The sequence below is a fragment of the Dermacentor silvarum genome, chromosome 7 (assembly GCF_013339745.2).
Source record: "Dermacentor silvarum isolate Dsil-2018 chromosome 7, BIME_Dsil_1.4, whole genome shotgun sequence".
NCBI classification, from domain to species: domain Eukaryota; kingdom Metazoa; phylum Arthropoda; class Arachnida; order Ixodida; family Ixodidae; genus Dermacentor; species Dermacentor silvarum.
In genome coordinates this window covers 45,135,917-45,152,613 of record NC_051160.1, presented here as the reverse complement: position 1 = coordinate 45,152,613, position 16,697 = coordinate 45,135,917, and the positions used below count along the sequence as shown (strand labels likewise).

The following is a 16,697-nucleotide window of genomic DNA, read 5'->3' as shown; positions in this document are numbered from 1 at the left end:
AGCCTGCACCCAGACTGACTTCAAGTTTCCAGCCCAGCTGTATGAAGATGCTGTGGTTGTGCCCCGCTATGCACCCCTTCACTACCACCACAGTACATTCTACGTGAAGCAGATCCGCACCGACCTCACGGTGGACAGCATCGATGAAAGGGCAGTTTCCGTGACTATCTGTCCCCTAATTCACCACCGGACGTCACCGACCTCGACGCAGCCGATCTTGGAGGTGGTGTTCACCGAAGTCCGACTAAACCTACTGACGCCGCGCTACCGGAACCGCAAGGCGATGTGTTCCAGAAGAAGACGGCCACAAACCGCCGTGCGGCTGCGCGTCCCGGAGTTCTGCGACGTCCACCCCGTCCCGGCTGGCGTCTGGCGCAAGGCGGTGTGCCTTCCCAGCATTTTGTACCGGCTGAACCAGCTTCTCGTCGTGGAAGAACTGCGCACATCTGTCGCCATGGAGACGGCATTGGCCTCGGACATTCCGGGGCCGTTGGCCAGACCTGGACTTCCAGAGCGCTGTATCGGAAGTGCTTCGATCAGCTTTTTGCCTCGTCCCGACGGTGATAGGTGGAGTTTGGCAATCTGCTTCGTAGCCACGGCGAAGTGGAGGAGATACGGATGCCCCGCTATCGCGGTCGTTCGAGTACCATCCGGAGCTGCGGGGCACCCGGGCCCGAGCCCTGTCCTCCTGCTGGAAGCAGTGACATCGGCGAAGCACCGACGGCTTTGACCTCGAACGCCTCGAGGTGCTCGGGGACTCATTCCTCAAGTTTGCAGTGACCATTGACCTGTTCTGCGGCTCCACGTCAGCGCAGGAGGGGCTGCTGACGCAGCGCGTTCTCGCATCATCTGCAACCGGAACCTGCACCCTTGGCTCCAAGATACACGTGGCTCAATGGCACAGGAGCAATTTGAGCCACTCCGGAACTGGTTGCCACCGGGCTACTGTGTCCCCGAAGGTGCAGAGGACATATTGATGGATGTCGACTTTGTGTTTGGGCCATCCAAGTAGACACAAAGATTCTGGAGAAACTGACGCGGGACAAGCTCTTCACCTCTATGGGGTAAATGCCTTTTCAGCTTTATTATTACTGGGTCTGAAGCCCTTTCAAAAGTATTGAAGTCCTTTAAATTGTTGAAGTCGCCAATTCAAAGAGGCTTTCAGCCTATTTCAAACTTGTCTTTCCAGGGCAGAGCATTGAGCCCACAAAGTGGGAATGCCGCTCTTGCCGCTCTCGCCTGGGAACCAGCAGAATGCGCTCTTGCCGCTCTTGCCTGGGAACCAGCAGGTGTTCATCTGCCCACACTCAGCACACAGACCTGTACACATTAGGAGCCTGCTAACACAGACCTGTACACATTAGGAGCCTGCTAATACACAGACCTGTACACATAGGACCTGCTGTACACAAGATAGCCCTACAGGTCCTCCTGCCGAGACATGACCGGCTCATATATCTGCTTAAATGTTGCCGGGTACATGTATCTATTTGCTTAACCCTTTGCGGTCTGAAACTTACCCACTTTCCGCCTGTCCCGGTCCGAAACTATTTTGCCAGTTTGTGGCGCCGCGATGAAAACCGCAAACTGTGGAAGAAAAACTCACAGGATATATTTCTCTTGCATTCTGCAGGCAACTCCTCTACCAATATTTGAGCAGCGTGTGATATCGCTCGAAGCATTCTCCTGGGTGCAGGCCAGGTTGTTACTGCAGGTTTTGCAAAAAACACAGTTTCCCTCCTGCCTCCGTTTGTTTTTCGATCACTACAAACAGCACAGTCCTTGCTGCTCCGACCTGGGGGCTTGTAGATGAAATGGCTCCTCCCACCTAGCCTTTCCTCGCACTCCTTCCGCGCAGGCGGGCCCCGCTTTTTGGCTCTAGCCCTCACATCACCCACCAGCTCTTGGATGAGGTTGCGGCGGTACTGCAGGTGTCGCTGTTCTTTCTCACCATGATTCTGCAGCTGTGTGCACCTCAAAATAAAGCTATTGGCAATGAAAACCTCTAGAAGCTTTCACTAAATTCGCCGCCGTAAAACGCACGCAGTGAAAAAGTGGTCATGCTTCTTGGGAAACCACGCGAACGTGCGGTTCCGCGCGCAAGTGAGAACGCTCTGGTATCCAGAAGCCGTGCTGAACATTGTGCTGCACCCAGCAAAAAGAAGTAAACTTCAACAAACAAGTTTATTTATTCCTCAAGAGATGGCGCATCATGTATGCGAAGAATGCACACGAATCGTAGTCAGAAAAAGTGCAAAATTTAACCCCCGAACCCTTGTCGGGCGGTGCCCGCCAGCGGGCCGCTACGGCCGTATTGCGTTGTCGGGCCCTGCCTGACAACGGACCGCAAAGGGTTAAAGGGACCCTGAAACGATTTTGACGATTTTGTATAATATACCAAGTCGTTAGGTAGGTCCTTCCGATCGTTAAGTGATACATTTAAGCGCTCTGTGTAAGGCGTGTAATTTGTTTTTTAAATGTGCACCACTACCAAATGCAGCAGCGCCGCTCCCCTGAGTTTTCAGCCGACACCTCCCAATTGACGTAGTTCGCCCAATTGACATCAGTTTGGCGAGCTATCCGATTGGCTACCCAGGTCACGTCATCGCTAATTTTCCAACTTTATGGTGAACAGAAGTTCATAATAGTTGGAATGTTTGGTTAATTTTTCTATGAAAGTAACAGAGAGTGAATACATGATGACAATTTATCACTACACTCAAGCACTTCCGGCACACTGCGAGTGTCGCCTGCTTGTGTTCTCCGTGTTGACCCGAGTTTTGCAGTCGGTGTTGGTCTCGAGCTTTCTTTTCGCGAGCACCATGGATCGCCCGTGTTACGTTGTGGGCTGCAAATCTAGCGATCGGCGACATGTCAAGCTGCAACATTGTGTCCTTCTGCAAGGCAAGAGGCGAGCGGAGTGGCTGCAGCGCATCAGGCTGCTAGTATTGGATCGGCGCCAGCATCTACGCGTTTGCGGCCGTCACTTCACATCGGAAGATCACTACCACAATAGAGAGAGCGTTAGCCTGTCTGGTATTCCGTTAAATGCAAGAGCAAGCAGACTGAGGGTTTTACCGGATGAGCTGAGGTGCAAATGTGAATGGCCTGCATGGTGTAGCCACCTCGTGGCACAGAGCTCAAGCAGACAAACACAGATCTAATATAGCAGTAACCAAGTGTATTCTACTTTGTTGCTGGTGTAAATTGTTGGCAGGAGCTTAATCGTGAATATGTTATCTTTTTAAATGTTTAAAATGTTTCACGCTTGGTTACTGCAATAGTAGCTCTGTGTTTGGCTGGTTAAGCTCTGCGCCGCCGCACCGTGCAGGCTGCTCAGGATGCTCACGTTTATGCTTAAGGCCTCTCACACAGTGGTAGTAGTATGGAGGGGCTTTAGTTTACGCCTCCACCAATCTGTCAAAACATCCAGCTTTCCTGTGGTGACCAGAATACTGGACACGCTCAGCATTGCGACAGAACGCTCGCTGCCTGGAAAGATTTTGCGGGAGATCGACTGCCAGGTGGCTAGCGGAAAGGTTGCAGAGGCTTCGTGCGCTGGCTCTAAGACGACCAGAATTAGACGACATGAAGTCACATCATGACACAGAGCCAGTGAAGGTGTAGCTTAGCCCCAATCGCTCAGCAAATGAGTTGAGAAAAAGCATGGATAGGGAGGAGTGTAACTTGTAATCGTCCGCAGCTCTCTTAGTACGACGCTTCACTTTAAATGGTTGAGCTTATGTTTTACTGTAGCTGTACCCTACGCCTTTATTAAATTTTGTCTAAATCCTTTTCAATGACCCTTTGAGGACTTGCTATTGTGCTCAGAACACATATTATTCGGCTTCGAATTCAGCCTTCCTACAAATTGAACTTCTAATGATTCAAAACCAGTGGTCCCCCAGAGTTTAGTTGAATGCGATTTGACTGGGCAGTGGCAGTGCTTGCCCAGTCAGTTTGTATAAAACCAGGATCGCTTTAGGCACTTCGCCTTTTTAACATTGATGTTCCTTTGTGTGCAGCAATACAGAACTGAAAAAAAGCAGCCGGGGTACGTTCCCCCGCCCCGCAACACATCTGGGCCTGTTCCAATCCGCCAAGCGTTGCAGCTGCCTGACAAGAGCGTCGCTGACTCAGTGGAGGCTATCATTGGCGCCTACCTTCTCGTTACTGGGCCCATTGGTGCTCTCAGAGTAAGCAGTGCATGCGTTTTCAGCTGCACCGTGCCACTGCAGCTGAGGCATTGTGGGCTCAATGTGCTTGTCCTTCAACTAGCACTGAACTTCAGCTAAAATTTTTACTACGCAAAAAAAAAAAAAAAGCAAGCTCTGTCCAGATATGCTAAAGCATGGGATTTTTCACGCAGGATGTGCACGAAAAAGAAATATCAATGTGCACACTTATGCAGCTGTCACACACATTTTTTGCAGAGAGCCATTACACCTTACTGGACACTGCAATCGCTGTATGCTGACTGTCCCACTCTTCCTCGTAGCTGTGCACTTCAGAGATTTCTCTATACATTCTTATACACTGGAAATGCAACATGCTCGTGCACCATGCATTGTATATGTAAAGAACCCCAGGTGGTCAGAATTAATCCAGGGAGTTGCACTATGGCATGCCTCATAACTAAATTGTGGTTTTGGCACATAAAAATGCAAAATTTAATTCAAATTTTTAACTTGCAATCTGTATACGCTCCTCCCACGTACACTCGAGTGAATCTTATTTCGCTGCATGTAGCAGGGAGCCCACAATCTTGCATAAAAGATTGCCGGCTCTCTCCAGCTATTTTGAGGTCCACTCTGTTATTCCTGCCGTCCGCGACATCACAGGCCCGTGCAGTGGCCCATAGATACGAAGCAGTTGTTGCTAACACGTCTTGCCCATGCTGTCACCAGCAGCTTCGTCGCTTTCGGCACATTAGTCATATGCCAACCTTGAAGAGCTACTATAGGTCCATTCATTTATCCTGCACTTCGTGAACTAGTTGACGCCTGTTCATGCTCATGCGGAACTGGCAACGGCACCTCTTGCATGATGGTGCACTGCTTTTCCAACGAATGCAGCGAATGCTGTGAACTTATCTATTCGAAGCCTGCACTGAGCGAAGTGAATGGCAACGTGCAGATGCCGCCACGTTGAACTTGTGAAACAAATAGCGAAGTGCAGCAGCTCGTGAACTAGTTCAGAAAGTGCAGGTGAACCGAATGGACATGTCGAGATCACCGTGGTAAGAAGAAAAAGAGAGGAGCAATATACAGGGTGCCACTTTCCTGCTGAGCAGGAACATTATTTTAGAAAAATGTGTGTTCTCTATATTTCCATTCTTAATAGTCCTTTTCAAGGATTTCTGGGAGAGGCATAGCAGACCTCCAGGTTTTTATCAGATTTGAGGAAAGGTTGTTTCAGGGCCCCTTTAAGCCTGAGCTCTTGGTCACAGGTGATGAAGTGGATGGGCCTGAAGCTGAAGCAGTGCAAATCTGGAGTGCAAGGCACCGGGGACGAAAGCACTGCAGTGCCATTTATGGGATTCCCAGCGCCACAGACATCATTACTGCGTTACACGAATGACCCCGAGGGCCGCCTGGCAAGTCAGAGCAGTCCGTGGCACGGACGTCTCTGCCTGGTGGAAAAGACATTGGGCTACACCTTCCGCGACCGTCCACCTAGCTGCAAGCCTGCACGCACGCCTCCTACTATCAGAACCGGTAACGTGCATTACCATGACCTTACTGTCAAGATGGAGTACTACAATCACGTGACTGATAATAGCTTGTCGGAGAAGCTTTCCGTCACTATGTCGTACCCGTAGACCTCTTTGGCAATCGAGAGAGAGATCTACGGGCTACACTGACAGCCGCTTAGTATCGGAGCTCAGGACTGCATGTCCTCCCGTGTCCGAAAAATTGGCTGTTCATTATTCACCAAGAACAGCTTGAAATGGTGCGTTTGGGACATGCATGCTGCACGTTTGGCGCGCGCTTGGCTTGGCTGCAGCCGGCACGCTAATGTATCAGTTCTGTGCGACCATACCAATCGGCATGGTTCCGTATTAGCGACAGTACAAGGTGCATGTATGTAACTTATTGTAACTTATTGTAATATTGTAACTTATTGTAAATTATTGTAACTATTGTAACTTATTATCGATGGCCAGGCCATCGAAATCTGCAGAGGCCTTTGCTGGCCTGTCGGAGGTATGACACACTTGCGCTTCTTTCACATAGCGCTTCTCACATCACACCGTTTTAAGATATCGTCGTTTTGTTATAACGAATACCATATTTACTCGCATAATGAACGAACCCCCCACATTTCCACTCAAGAAGTGTGCTTTTCTTTTCTTCCCATAATGAACGCACCCTAAACTTGCTGCCGTCAAGTAGGAGAGACACGGTAAGATTCTGTATCTGATATGGCGTCCGGCGGGTATGATTGTATCGGATGCCTAATCGATCGTGTATCTCTCATGCCAACGTTCTGACAGCGAGTGTCCGTGGTCATCGAGCATGATGTGTTCATGTTTGCCTGCGCGCGCTGACACCATGCTGGTTAAATTACATAGTTAGTGAATGTTTGCAAGTTTATATGGCCAATAAAACTATTATCCTTCGTGTAGCTGACTACACATTTGCCATCGCAATCGATAAGGTGAAACTGCGATTTTTTAGAGGTGGCCGCGGAAAAAAAAAAAATTGCTGGAAATTTTTTCCCGCGTAATGAACGCACCTGCCAACTTTGTGCATATCTTTTCGGGAAAAAAGTGCGTTCATTATGCGAGTAAATACAGTACCTGATATATGAAGGTATTTTATATTTTTGTGTTGGGTGCGGCTTTGTTATAACAGGTTCGTCTGTCCTTGGGTTCACAGCTTGCCATCCTAGCCATCAAAGTAGACTAGGCTTTAAAAGCCAGTACTGTCACATTTTTTCGAAGTTGTGAAAACTCTACCACGCGATTCTTGCATGTGAAAGGTTTGACACTTGGCAACTATGATCGTTGGCAAGCATATAAAAATATATTATACTAAAGTTGATCCTGAAATGCTGGACCTGATTTCAACATTATTGTGAGGTGATGACACAGCACAAAATTTGTGGATGTCGTGTAGCAATAAGGTTAGGTGCGATGATGTTGCTCATTAAAAAAAAATGACAATTATGGTTGATGACGTTTTCATAGGAATTGGTAGAACACAAAAGTGAAACGTGTCTTCACAGTGGCTGTTGCATGTTTGCTTTCGTGAACCACTGTCCGCTGCAGCAAAATGCGCACAATTTGCGGAACAGCAACCGGGTTGCAGGTTTACTTGGCGCGCAGCGTCCCTGTTTTGCGAGCGCCATACTGCTGGCGAGTGGCTTCGGCGAAGGTGCGAGCATTTTGGTCTGGCTCCGTAGTGGCTGTAACAGCCAGTCTAGCTGCGACGTGCTCAGCTACAGGAATGCTAGTCGCAGAGTTCGCACCATGCGCCGCGAACGCACGAAGGCATTGTGCTTCAGGCTGGCATGTCTCTCACCGAGGAACGCGAGATTTACCGGCGATGTCATTGCCTTTGTGTGCCTTTTAGCGCACCAGTTGTCCTTAGGTGGTGCCATTGCAAGCAAAGCAGTAGGCGATGCACTGCTGAATGCACGTTCAAGCCGCAATCCGTAGACAACGAGGCGTCACAGGCTAATCCGATGCCAAACTATGTGCGGGTAACTGCCTACACGAGGCCACAGACTCCAGCGCTGCAATCATTCAGCTAGAGAGGCTAGAATATAGTTCAGCCACCATAGCAATGATGGGAATACATGGATTTATCTGATCCTCGTGCTTGTGGATTTAGACGTCCTAGTGGCTTTGTTTATTGCGCTTTATATGCCTTCGTCGTCGTAAATTTCAGAGCAATCTATACTTTTTGTAGTGCAGAAGACGCTGTGAACATGCACAATCCCTACTACTTATAATGGTTCAGCTTGTTAAAGTGGCCAAATCGAAACGTGCCAAGCGTCTCAATGCATTGGCTTGCCCACGATAAATTTATAAGGGCATTTTACGTCGCGCGTCGATGCATGCATCTGTGTGTAATGGTTTCAATATCGGCCTTCTGTGATAGAGGTCCTGCGTTCGAATCCTGCCATCAGACAGCTTTAATAACGTTTTTATTGTACAATTATTTATTGTATGAAACTCTATGCACAGGTTTACACTTCATTCGTTATTCTATGGCTACATCGCATTGGAGCTTCTCCTGCGCTGTGACTACAGAAGCGCTCCCTGTCGGCGCTCATTAGTGTAATGATGCAGTACTTTCGCCTCACCGCTCCTAGATGGTGCACGTGAGCTGACGTCACATCCGTTACATCCGTTGCAGAAAGTCAGTCTTGACACCCGCATAAAACTTTTCGTGTTAAAAAGAAAAGACGTGCTTCTTGTAGTTGTGCCTGCGTATTTGGTAGCCACAGTGATCACAGGAACAAAAACAAGCCATTGTATGAGATCATGAGATATCCACCTTCTGGATATCGAAATCAAAACTTATTTATAAAAATTGTATTGTCAGGTATTAAGCAGATTAGTTAGCGGTGCGCTGATGCTTGGCACTATTTTTGTAGTGTTTAGAAGGCCTGGACCTTCAATTAGTGCCAAAGGGAAAGTTGGCAGTGCATCCGGTCTTGGATGATAATTGGCAACATTAATGCAATGAGCAATCTGTCTTATGATAAGTGTGTAATGGGTGATGTGGTTTATATGTTATGAATTATGATGATTATTATGAAGAGCGGCATATATCTAGTGGCCCAAGTTTGCATCAAAGAGGATAATTGAAGTGTATTTACATTCCTTGATGTGTATTCCCTGTATACACACGGGGTGGCAGCACTTACTGGGTACCAAAGAGTTGCAAATTGGCAGCGTTTTTGAAACTTACAGGCAGTACCATAAATATACGGCATCGATCATTTGGGACTTGTTCGCGGTGCTGCATATTTCCGGCATTGACCCTCAGAGGGTTAGTGCTAGTGGCCAGATTTGGAATACACCCTCCCTTCCCATGCACACAGGCTGACAGACTGCTACCAGCGGCTGGAGTTCCTGGGTGACGCAGTAATCGACTACCTGGTGACCCGGACCTGTACGAGGGCCCGCACAAGTTCAACCCCTGGCCAGCTCACCGACTTGCGTTCATCGCTGGTGAACAACACCTTCTTCGCCGCCCTCGTCGTGCGCCATGGCCTCCAGCGGTGCCTCCTCCACTGCAACCCGGGTCTGTTCAACGCTGTGGCACGCTTTGTGCAGCACCAAGAACGCTCCAGCGAGGACGAGTTTGGTACCTCTTCCGAGGATGAGGATGCCACGGCTGAGATCCTAGATCTGAACGCCCAAAGGGACAAGGTCCCGGACAACCCCACTTACTGGAAGGTGCTCCAGGTGGGTGGTGAATGCAGACAATATTGGACAGTATGTTTGAGCGGGCACGTTTGAGCACACAGTGCAAGTGAGCCCAGCCATAGCTACACATGGCTGTCAGCCCGGCTGAGCAGTGGCCTGCACGCCCTATTTCGAGGTAATGTACGGCAGGTGCAAAGCCAAGATGTTCCATGGCATCATGTGCACTGTCTTCTCGCCCACTTAGAGCTAGAGGTCGCGTAATCACTAGTTTTGGAGATGCGTTGAAGCGAGAAGCAGATGAAGCATTAGCTCCCTTCTGCCTGTTCCTTCAATATAGCGTCGTCCCATTATGGTGGACGCTATCAGCTGCGGTGTCGAAGTGGACGCTAAAGTTTCGCAGGCTTCGCCTTGAACCATCGATGTAAAGATACAGTTAAACCTGGATATAACGAAATTGACAAATTCCCGAAAAACTTCGTTATAAAGAGGATTTCGTTATATGCAGGTTCGGCATGAAAATTCGAAAAATAAACGCTTACCGTATTTACTAGATTCTAACATGTCCTTGATTGTAACGCGCACCCGTTTTCCGTTTTCGTCGAAGCACTCATCCTTGAAATGTCACACCAGGTACTGGATGCGTGGACACCGTGTCGTTTCGCACAAGCATGAGGCATCGGAAATGAAGAGCGAGCATCACGATGGCGTCGTAGTGTCGTATAGTGTTACAGTAGAACCCCGCTGTTACGTTCCCGGGTGCTGCGTTTTCCCGGCTGTTACGTCGTTTTCGGCTGATCCCGGCACAGCTCCCATAGAACCCAATGCATTGGTAACCCCGCTGTTGCATCGCAACTGTGGCGCTGTTCCCGCATCATACGTTGCGAACTGCCACCCCGCGCCGGCCCGAGCGGCCATTTTGACTTTTCATGTTGCTTGGCTTGGTGGCTTGACGATGGCATTGGCCGCCCAAGTGCTGCGGCGACAACTATGACGTATTTTCGGTTTCCGCCAACAAAAGTATGGCCCTTGAGATCTGTATTTGCTATCTAAAGATGGTGTCTATGACGCGTTGTGGCCCTAAAATTGGTTTTGGCTCATAAATGTTCAGTATAAAGTCCAAGGGCAATAACGCATCGCCTCGCGCCGTATGCTGTATGTGCGAGTGAAAACGTGCGAGGGGAGCCGACGACCGAGTCTAATCTCGCGCGTACAGAAAGAAACGCAGGTCGGAAGCGCGCCTTCTTCCGTTGCGCTCGAGGCACCGGCGAGGGAGCGAGGGATAGCGGGCGGCGTTGTTCTGTACTCTGGCATCAACTGCGTACTGCGCGGCGGTGCGCGGTTGCGCGGGCCGTATCTTGAAAGTGATCTGCATTGGGGCAGAGTCTAGGCAGTGTAGGTGCGTCGGCGGCTGGTAGCTTTGTGTGTGCTGTGTGTTCTCGGTGCTCAGTTTGCGTTGAAGCGACAGACAACAGCACGAAGGTCACTTTGCTCGCTTCTGCAGCAGCGCTTCCACACGCCGCCAGCGTTGACAAGCGTGTGTCCGCGCTCATCGGGTGTGATGTGTCACAGTGTCTGCCAGCGCGTCGGCAACATCAACTGGAAAATGAGAGTGCCGACTTGGCGGGCTAGGCCAGCTGCAGCAAGCGGCAGGATCAGGTTTGAATGAAGGGAGGGGTAAGGCTACGCCCGCGGCGGCAAGATCGCCGGGTTGAGGGATGCAGGCCCGCCTCGCACACGCACGCACGCACACGTGCGCTCGCTTCGCATTCCATCGCGGCGGAGAAGGTGCTTCCGGTTGCTGCTCGCGCAAGAATGACAAAATTTGGGGCGAAATCTCTAGGTTGTCAGCGGGGAAAATTCGTTATTTCGAGGGGGTCTCCCACTAGCCACTTCGTTACATAGAGGTCTCAAATACACGTGCTTCTATGGAGTAACGGCAGGGAATAGAAAAACTTCGTTATGTCCAGGAATTCGTTATATGGAAGTTCGTTAAGCAGGTTTGACTGTATTCTTATATCGTCGACACGGCATGAAACCATCTCTTGGTTCCAGACTCACATTTGACAAATTTCTCATTCAAACTTGTTCTTTGCGGTTGCTCAATAGCTAGCAAAATTCTACAACCTTTTCGTGTAACAAAAATCTGTTGGTGACTGTACTTACTTGCATAAAAGCTTGGTCGAATTTAAATATAACGAAGCCAAGTGTTCTACTAACTTCATTATATTGAGGTTTAATTGTATATAGATTTAGGGGAAGGATGAGTATTGACATGTATGAATAATAATATGGTTTTAGCCTATACGACTGCTTGTTTTTTTTTAATCATGTGCAAGCACAGACTTCCGTCGTCTTTCATATACAGTAGAACCTCGTTCATACATTTTTGAAAAAAATGCTGGGAAAGCGTACTAACCGGGAAAACGTACTATCCGAACTAACCAAAAAATTAGGCTCAACTGTAGTTTACATCTGCGTCACGTGAAGTGTTGCGCGAGCGTTGCGGCACAAGACGCCGACGCGTGTTGAGCTGGTGGAGCTCCGGCGGCCTGAGACGCGTTTTGGTGTTTTCCTATTGCGCAGTGTTTTAGGACGGCAATGGGAAACCGAAACGAAATCGAGCAGCTGGGCAATGCCGGACGCCGTCGGAGCGAAACGTGACGCGCTTGCAGCAGGGAACGGTGGCGTGTTTAGGTTATTTGTGCAGTACGCGTCCAACTACACCGTGCCCTACGCGCTGTAACGTACTATAAAGGTGAAGATGCTTATCGCATTAGAGATGGTGGCGATAGCTGTGAATGCAGGCGGCGTGCAACAAACTGGGAGGAGATTTGCTGGTACCAGAATAAGAGTGTACACCAGCGTTTTTACGTGAGATGGGCGGGCGAGTATTGCGGGGAAGCTGATGTGGTGAGCAGCTACTGTTCTCGATCGCATGTGCCTCGTGGCTTCTCTTGTTTACATTAGATCTAGCAGCTGGAAAACTTATCTTACAAACAATTGCGGTCTGCAGCAAAGTGAAAATAGGCTATTTCAGAAATGCTTTGCCGCAAAAAGTACTTCAATGCATGCAGCAGAAGCGGACTTATTGGCAATCAAACGCGGCCTCCGCTGTGCTTCTGTTCCTTCTTCAGTTCCTTGCACTGCGAAGGCTATGGCGGAGTGGGGCATGGCCACAACGCTCCCCCTTCGAAATGTCACCGTGGCGCGCAGTTCAAATTTCATTTTAGATTAACATAGACGCCACAACTTCGGATTTTGGTGCCTACGACACGCTAAACGTAAGCCAAACATGGTTGTCCTCAACGAACCGCAGTGTGCTTAGCCAGTGGACTCGTGGCGGCACCCTGCGGCGGCCACGGTGTAGCCAACCACAGCAACCAATAGCAGCCGTGTATGGGAATCTTGAACAAGAAGCTCGAGAACAAGTTAAGGACCACACAAAGAGCAATGGAACGAAACATGTTAGGCCTAACGTTAAGAGACGGGAAGAGAGCGGCGTAGATTAGAGAGCAAACGGGGATAGTTGATATCTTAATTGACATTAAGAGAAAAAATGGAGCTGGGCAGGCTATGTAATGCGTAGGACAGTTAACCGGTGGACCATTAGAGTTACAGAATGGATACCGAGAGAAGTGCAGTCGAGGATGGCAGAAAACTAGGTGGGGTGATGAAGTTAGGAAATTTGCAGACGCAAGTTGGAATCAGCTAGCGCAAGACAGGGGTAATTTGAGATCGTAGGGAGAGGCCGTCGTCCTGCAGTGGACATAAATACAGGCTGCTGCTGATGATGATGATGGGAATCCACTTTATTACGAAATAAAGCATCCAGTAAAGAGCGAGATTCATGGCTTCTGTTGAAGAGAGAGTGTTTGAGAGAAAGGTGATTTCGCATTCCACTTGCAAGTTCCCCGCATCGCGTACGACACCAAAACTTGGCTGAGATGTCCACAGCAGCATGTGTTATTTCACCAAGCCCGAGAGGTGGTTCAGGGCCCCTTTAAAAGCATGCAGTATGCTTCCAATAGCACCGCGTGCCTTGAAAGTGAGGATGCTTATCGCATTAGAGTTCGTAGCAGTAGCTGTGAATCCAGCATCTGATGATCCGGGAGGAGCTTTGCTGGTACAGGTATAAGAAAGTGAGTGCGCACCGGCATTTTCACGTGAGATGGGTGGGTGGGTATTGTGGTGAAGCTGCCCCGGCAGTCGGCTACTACTCTCGATCGCGCACGCCTCACTCATTTTCTTGTTTACATGGCATCTAGGGGCTGGAAAACTTATCATACGATTGCAATTTGGCAATGTATTGAACGTTAATGCAGAAAGATTGTGTTTTCCGGGAACGTATGAACTGGTAAAAAAGTAAGCATAACTCAATTGGGTCATTTTTTGTGTTTTCGATCGCGAAGGTTGGCGTCGGGAAGTCGTACGTAACGGGATCTTATTTCATCAAGGTTGTACTGCATATACCTTACAAGTTTTCGGTAATAAGGTGTCAGTTGTTAGCTGCGCCAAATTTCAATGTTTGTACACCTTGAAAACCATTGAAATTGGGAAGAGAGATTGAAGGGCCCTTGAAACTCTTTGAAAATAAAATGTGCTCTTTGATTTCCTTGAAAACTGGGCTTGGGAGAGACTTCTGGACATTCAGAGTAACAAACTGCATTGATGGACTGCCGTGGACACTGTCGATTGGGAACGATCCTATATAATTGTCATTTTAGAGTTTCACTAAGCAGTTGTAGTCTGGCATAGCCGCAGCTTGTTTAAATTGCCTTTGTCATTGTGGTGCTAGGCGAAGCCAGATCAAACAACCAAACTGTACCACCATTTTTGTTGTTTTGATAGTTGGTTTACATTGCAGCCGTCATGGCTCTGTATTTAAGGCCTGGGTTCTTAAAATGCCTGGAGGACAGTAAGTTTCAGCCATTTGGCTTAAACGTGACGAGTATCTTTGAGTGAAGTCGGACACTACTAACCCTCATTGAGCGAAGTGTGATGGTGGCACAAGGTGATTCACATCGCTACAACAGGAAAGTCGACTTTGATAAGTCACCTGAACAGGTTGAAGTGCGTGAGCAATTCAATGGCTGCTTATGCATAAAGAATTGCAAGTAAGAAGGAGATTTGAATATTTTTATTTGATGTTATCACTCAAGTTTGTTTCAGCCTCCTTGAATTTTGCCCTTCAGCAACCTGGAAATTCTTCAAATGTCCTTGAATTTTGCGTCGAATGTTCTTTATGGACTATGGATGTGGGTAAATGCAGATATAGCAGCATGACACTGGACTGAGAAACAACCGCAAAGGCAAAATGATCTGCCTTGTGGTTCCTTCTGTGTTGTGTCATGCTGATAAATCAGTGTTTTACTAAAATGTACAGTCGGCGCCAAAAGTTTATGGACCACGGGATCTAAGGAAATGTTGAATTTCCTTGCAGTTTGTGACCATAGAGCTTGTAAAACCGTGCAACACCATGTTGTTTGCACATTACTCTCTAACCTTGTTATAAAGAAATTGAAGGCGGGGCCAGAATTTCTTCATTATATCCATTACTTCGTGATACCGATTATTTCCCTTTACTGCAGTATGTCTAATGATGTTCGCAACTTTAAACATGCAAAGAAGAAGATCGCTCCGTGGCCTGCTAAACTCCTGCGTGACCGCATATGCAACTAAATTATAATAAAAGAATAGGCATAAGAATCTCTGGTGTGTGCAGCTCGCAACTTCTTAGCACCTAATGCGGCAGCCATTAGGATAGTTTCCTTCTGTTTTAATGTAATGGTCTTTTGCTTCGGATTTCAACTTGTCTCGTTCATGTTGATCTGCAACAAGTGAAATCGCTATGCGGTCAAAATTAACAGCTAGCTTGCTGCGTTGCAAGTCTGTCGTGTTCAAGTCGCACATGGCACGTGGCGGATCAGCTGACTATACAGCTGATTCGCCGCTCTCTTGTGGCCTCATAGCCCTGCTGTGCACGCCGCCTTGGCTTGGCCAACTCGTGGTCTCCGAGATAGCACGGCCGGGATCTTGAAGGCCGCGCCTAGCTGCGGAGCCTGCGTGGTGTGCTGCAGTGAGAGAGAGGTGGTTTTGTGGATCGTAAGCTTTTCGACGCCGACTGTACCAACCAGCCCATTCGTGCACGCTGTCTAACCGACCGGCCTGTCTATGTCTGTGTGGGTGCAGCGCTTCTACTACCACGAGGAGGAGTGCCTGGAGCCCGAAGAGGTCGAGGTGCCCAAGGCCCTGGGCGACCTGTTTGAGAGTCTCATGGGGGCCGTGTTCCTAGACTGCGGCATGTCGCTGGACACGGTGTGGCGCATCCTGTACCGGCTCTTCGGTCGCGAGATCGAGTCCTTCAGTGAGCGGGTGCCCCTGCCCCCAATACGCACGCTGCTTGAGAAATTTCCGGAGGCCCGCTTCGGGTGAGCAAACGGGGATAGGCAAAGCATACCTACCAACTCTCCTGAATTTTTCGAAAAATTTACAAAAAACTCATTTTGCGACTTTAAAGAAGTTACGAAAAATAACGTTTGGAAAGATGGGGTGGCATAGTATTGGAAAAAACTACGGACAAAAAATAACGGATGGTACCGGCCTCTTCGCGGCGGCACACGACGCCATATGCCAGAAAGGCAGTTGCTTCAAGAAACTTTAGAGTTCCTAAAGCAGGTCAAATTGGCAACAGGAAAGTGACTGAAACAGTCACTGTTGTCTGAACGCAGTGTGTTGCTTGTCAGTCTCTGCTGTTTCCTGTGTGTGTTTCCTATATACATCTTTAAAGATCAGTGCAATTACTGAAAACACATCTTGTGTGTGTCCTGGAGGACACACAATGTCATCGCATAAGTGGCTATCTGCAAATGTTCTCTGAGGTATGCTTAGCACTCCGGGCTTTCTGCTTTTCCTCTTCACATTGAGAAAGCATCTCACATTATATTCGAAACCATGCTTTTGATGTAACGAGATCTTCTGTTCTTATTTTTCCCGATTTCGCAATTCAAAGTGCGGCAAACTCTGCCATTAGGCTACTATACTATGTGGGAAAGCAAACCTCTTGATGGCAGGTGGGGAAGCATGGGTTTGCGAGTAGCTAACTCAGAATCACCCACTGGACGACCGAGCTATGTGGGAAAGCCAAAAGCTTGACAGCGTGAAGAGCAGTTTTGCAAGTAGCAAGCACGTAACTCAGGGCAACGAAGGTAAATACTGGCAATTTCACCGAAAGAGATGAACGTACTGTACCGTGAGACCTTGCCTGGGCCAAAGCTCAGGCTCAATACTCTGAACCATATCCACGCAGCCTCAC

General features: G+C 48.6%; 1 pseudogene; it reads left to right on the top strand.

Annotated features, from left to right (window-relative positions):
* Window positions 1-16,697, top strand: part of LOC119458833 (endoribonuclease Dicer-like) — a 62,381-nt pseudogene that overhangs the window by 39,390 nt on the left and 6,294 nt on the right.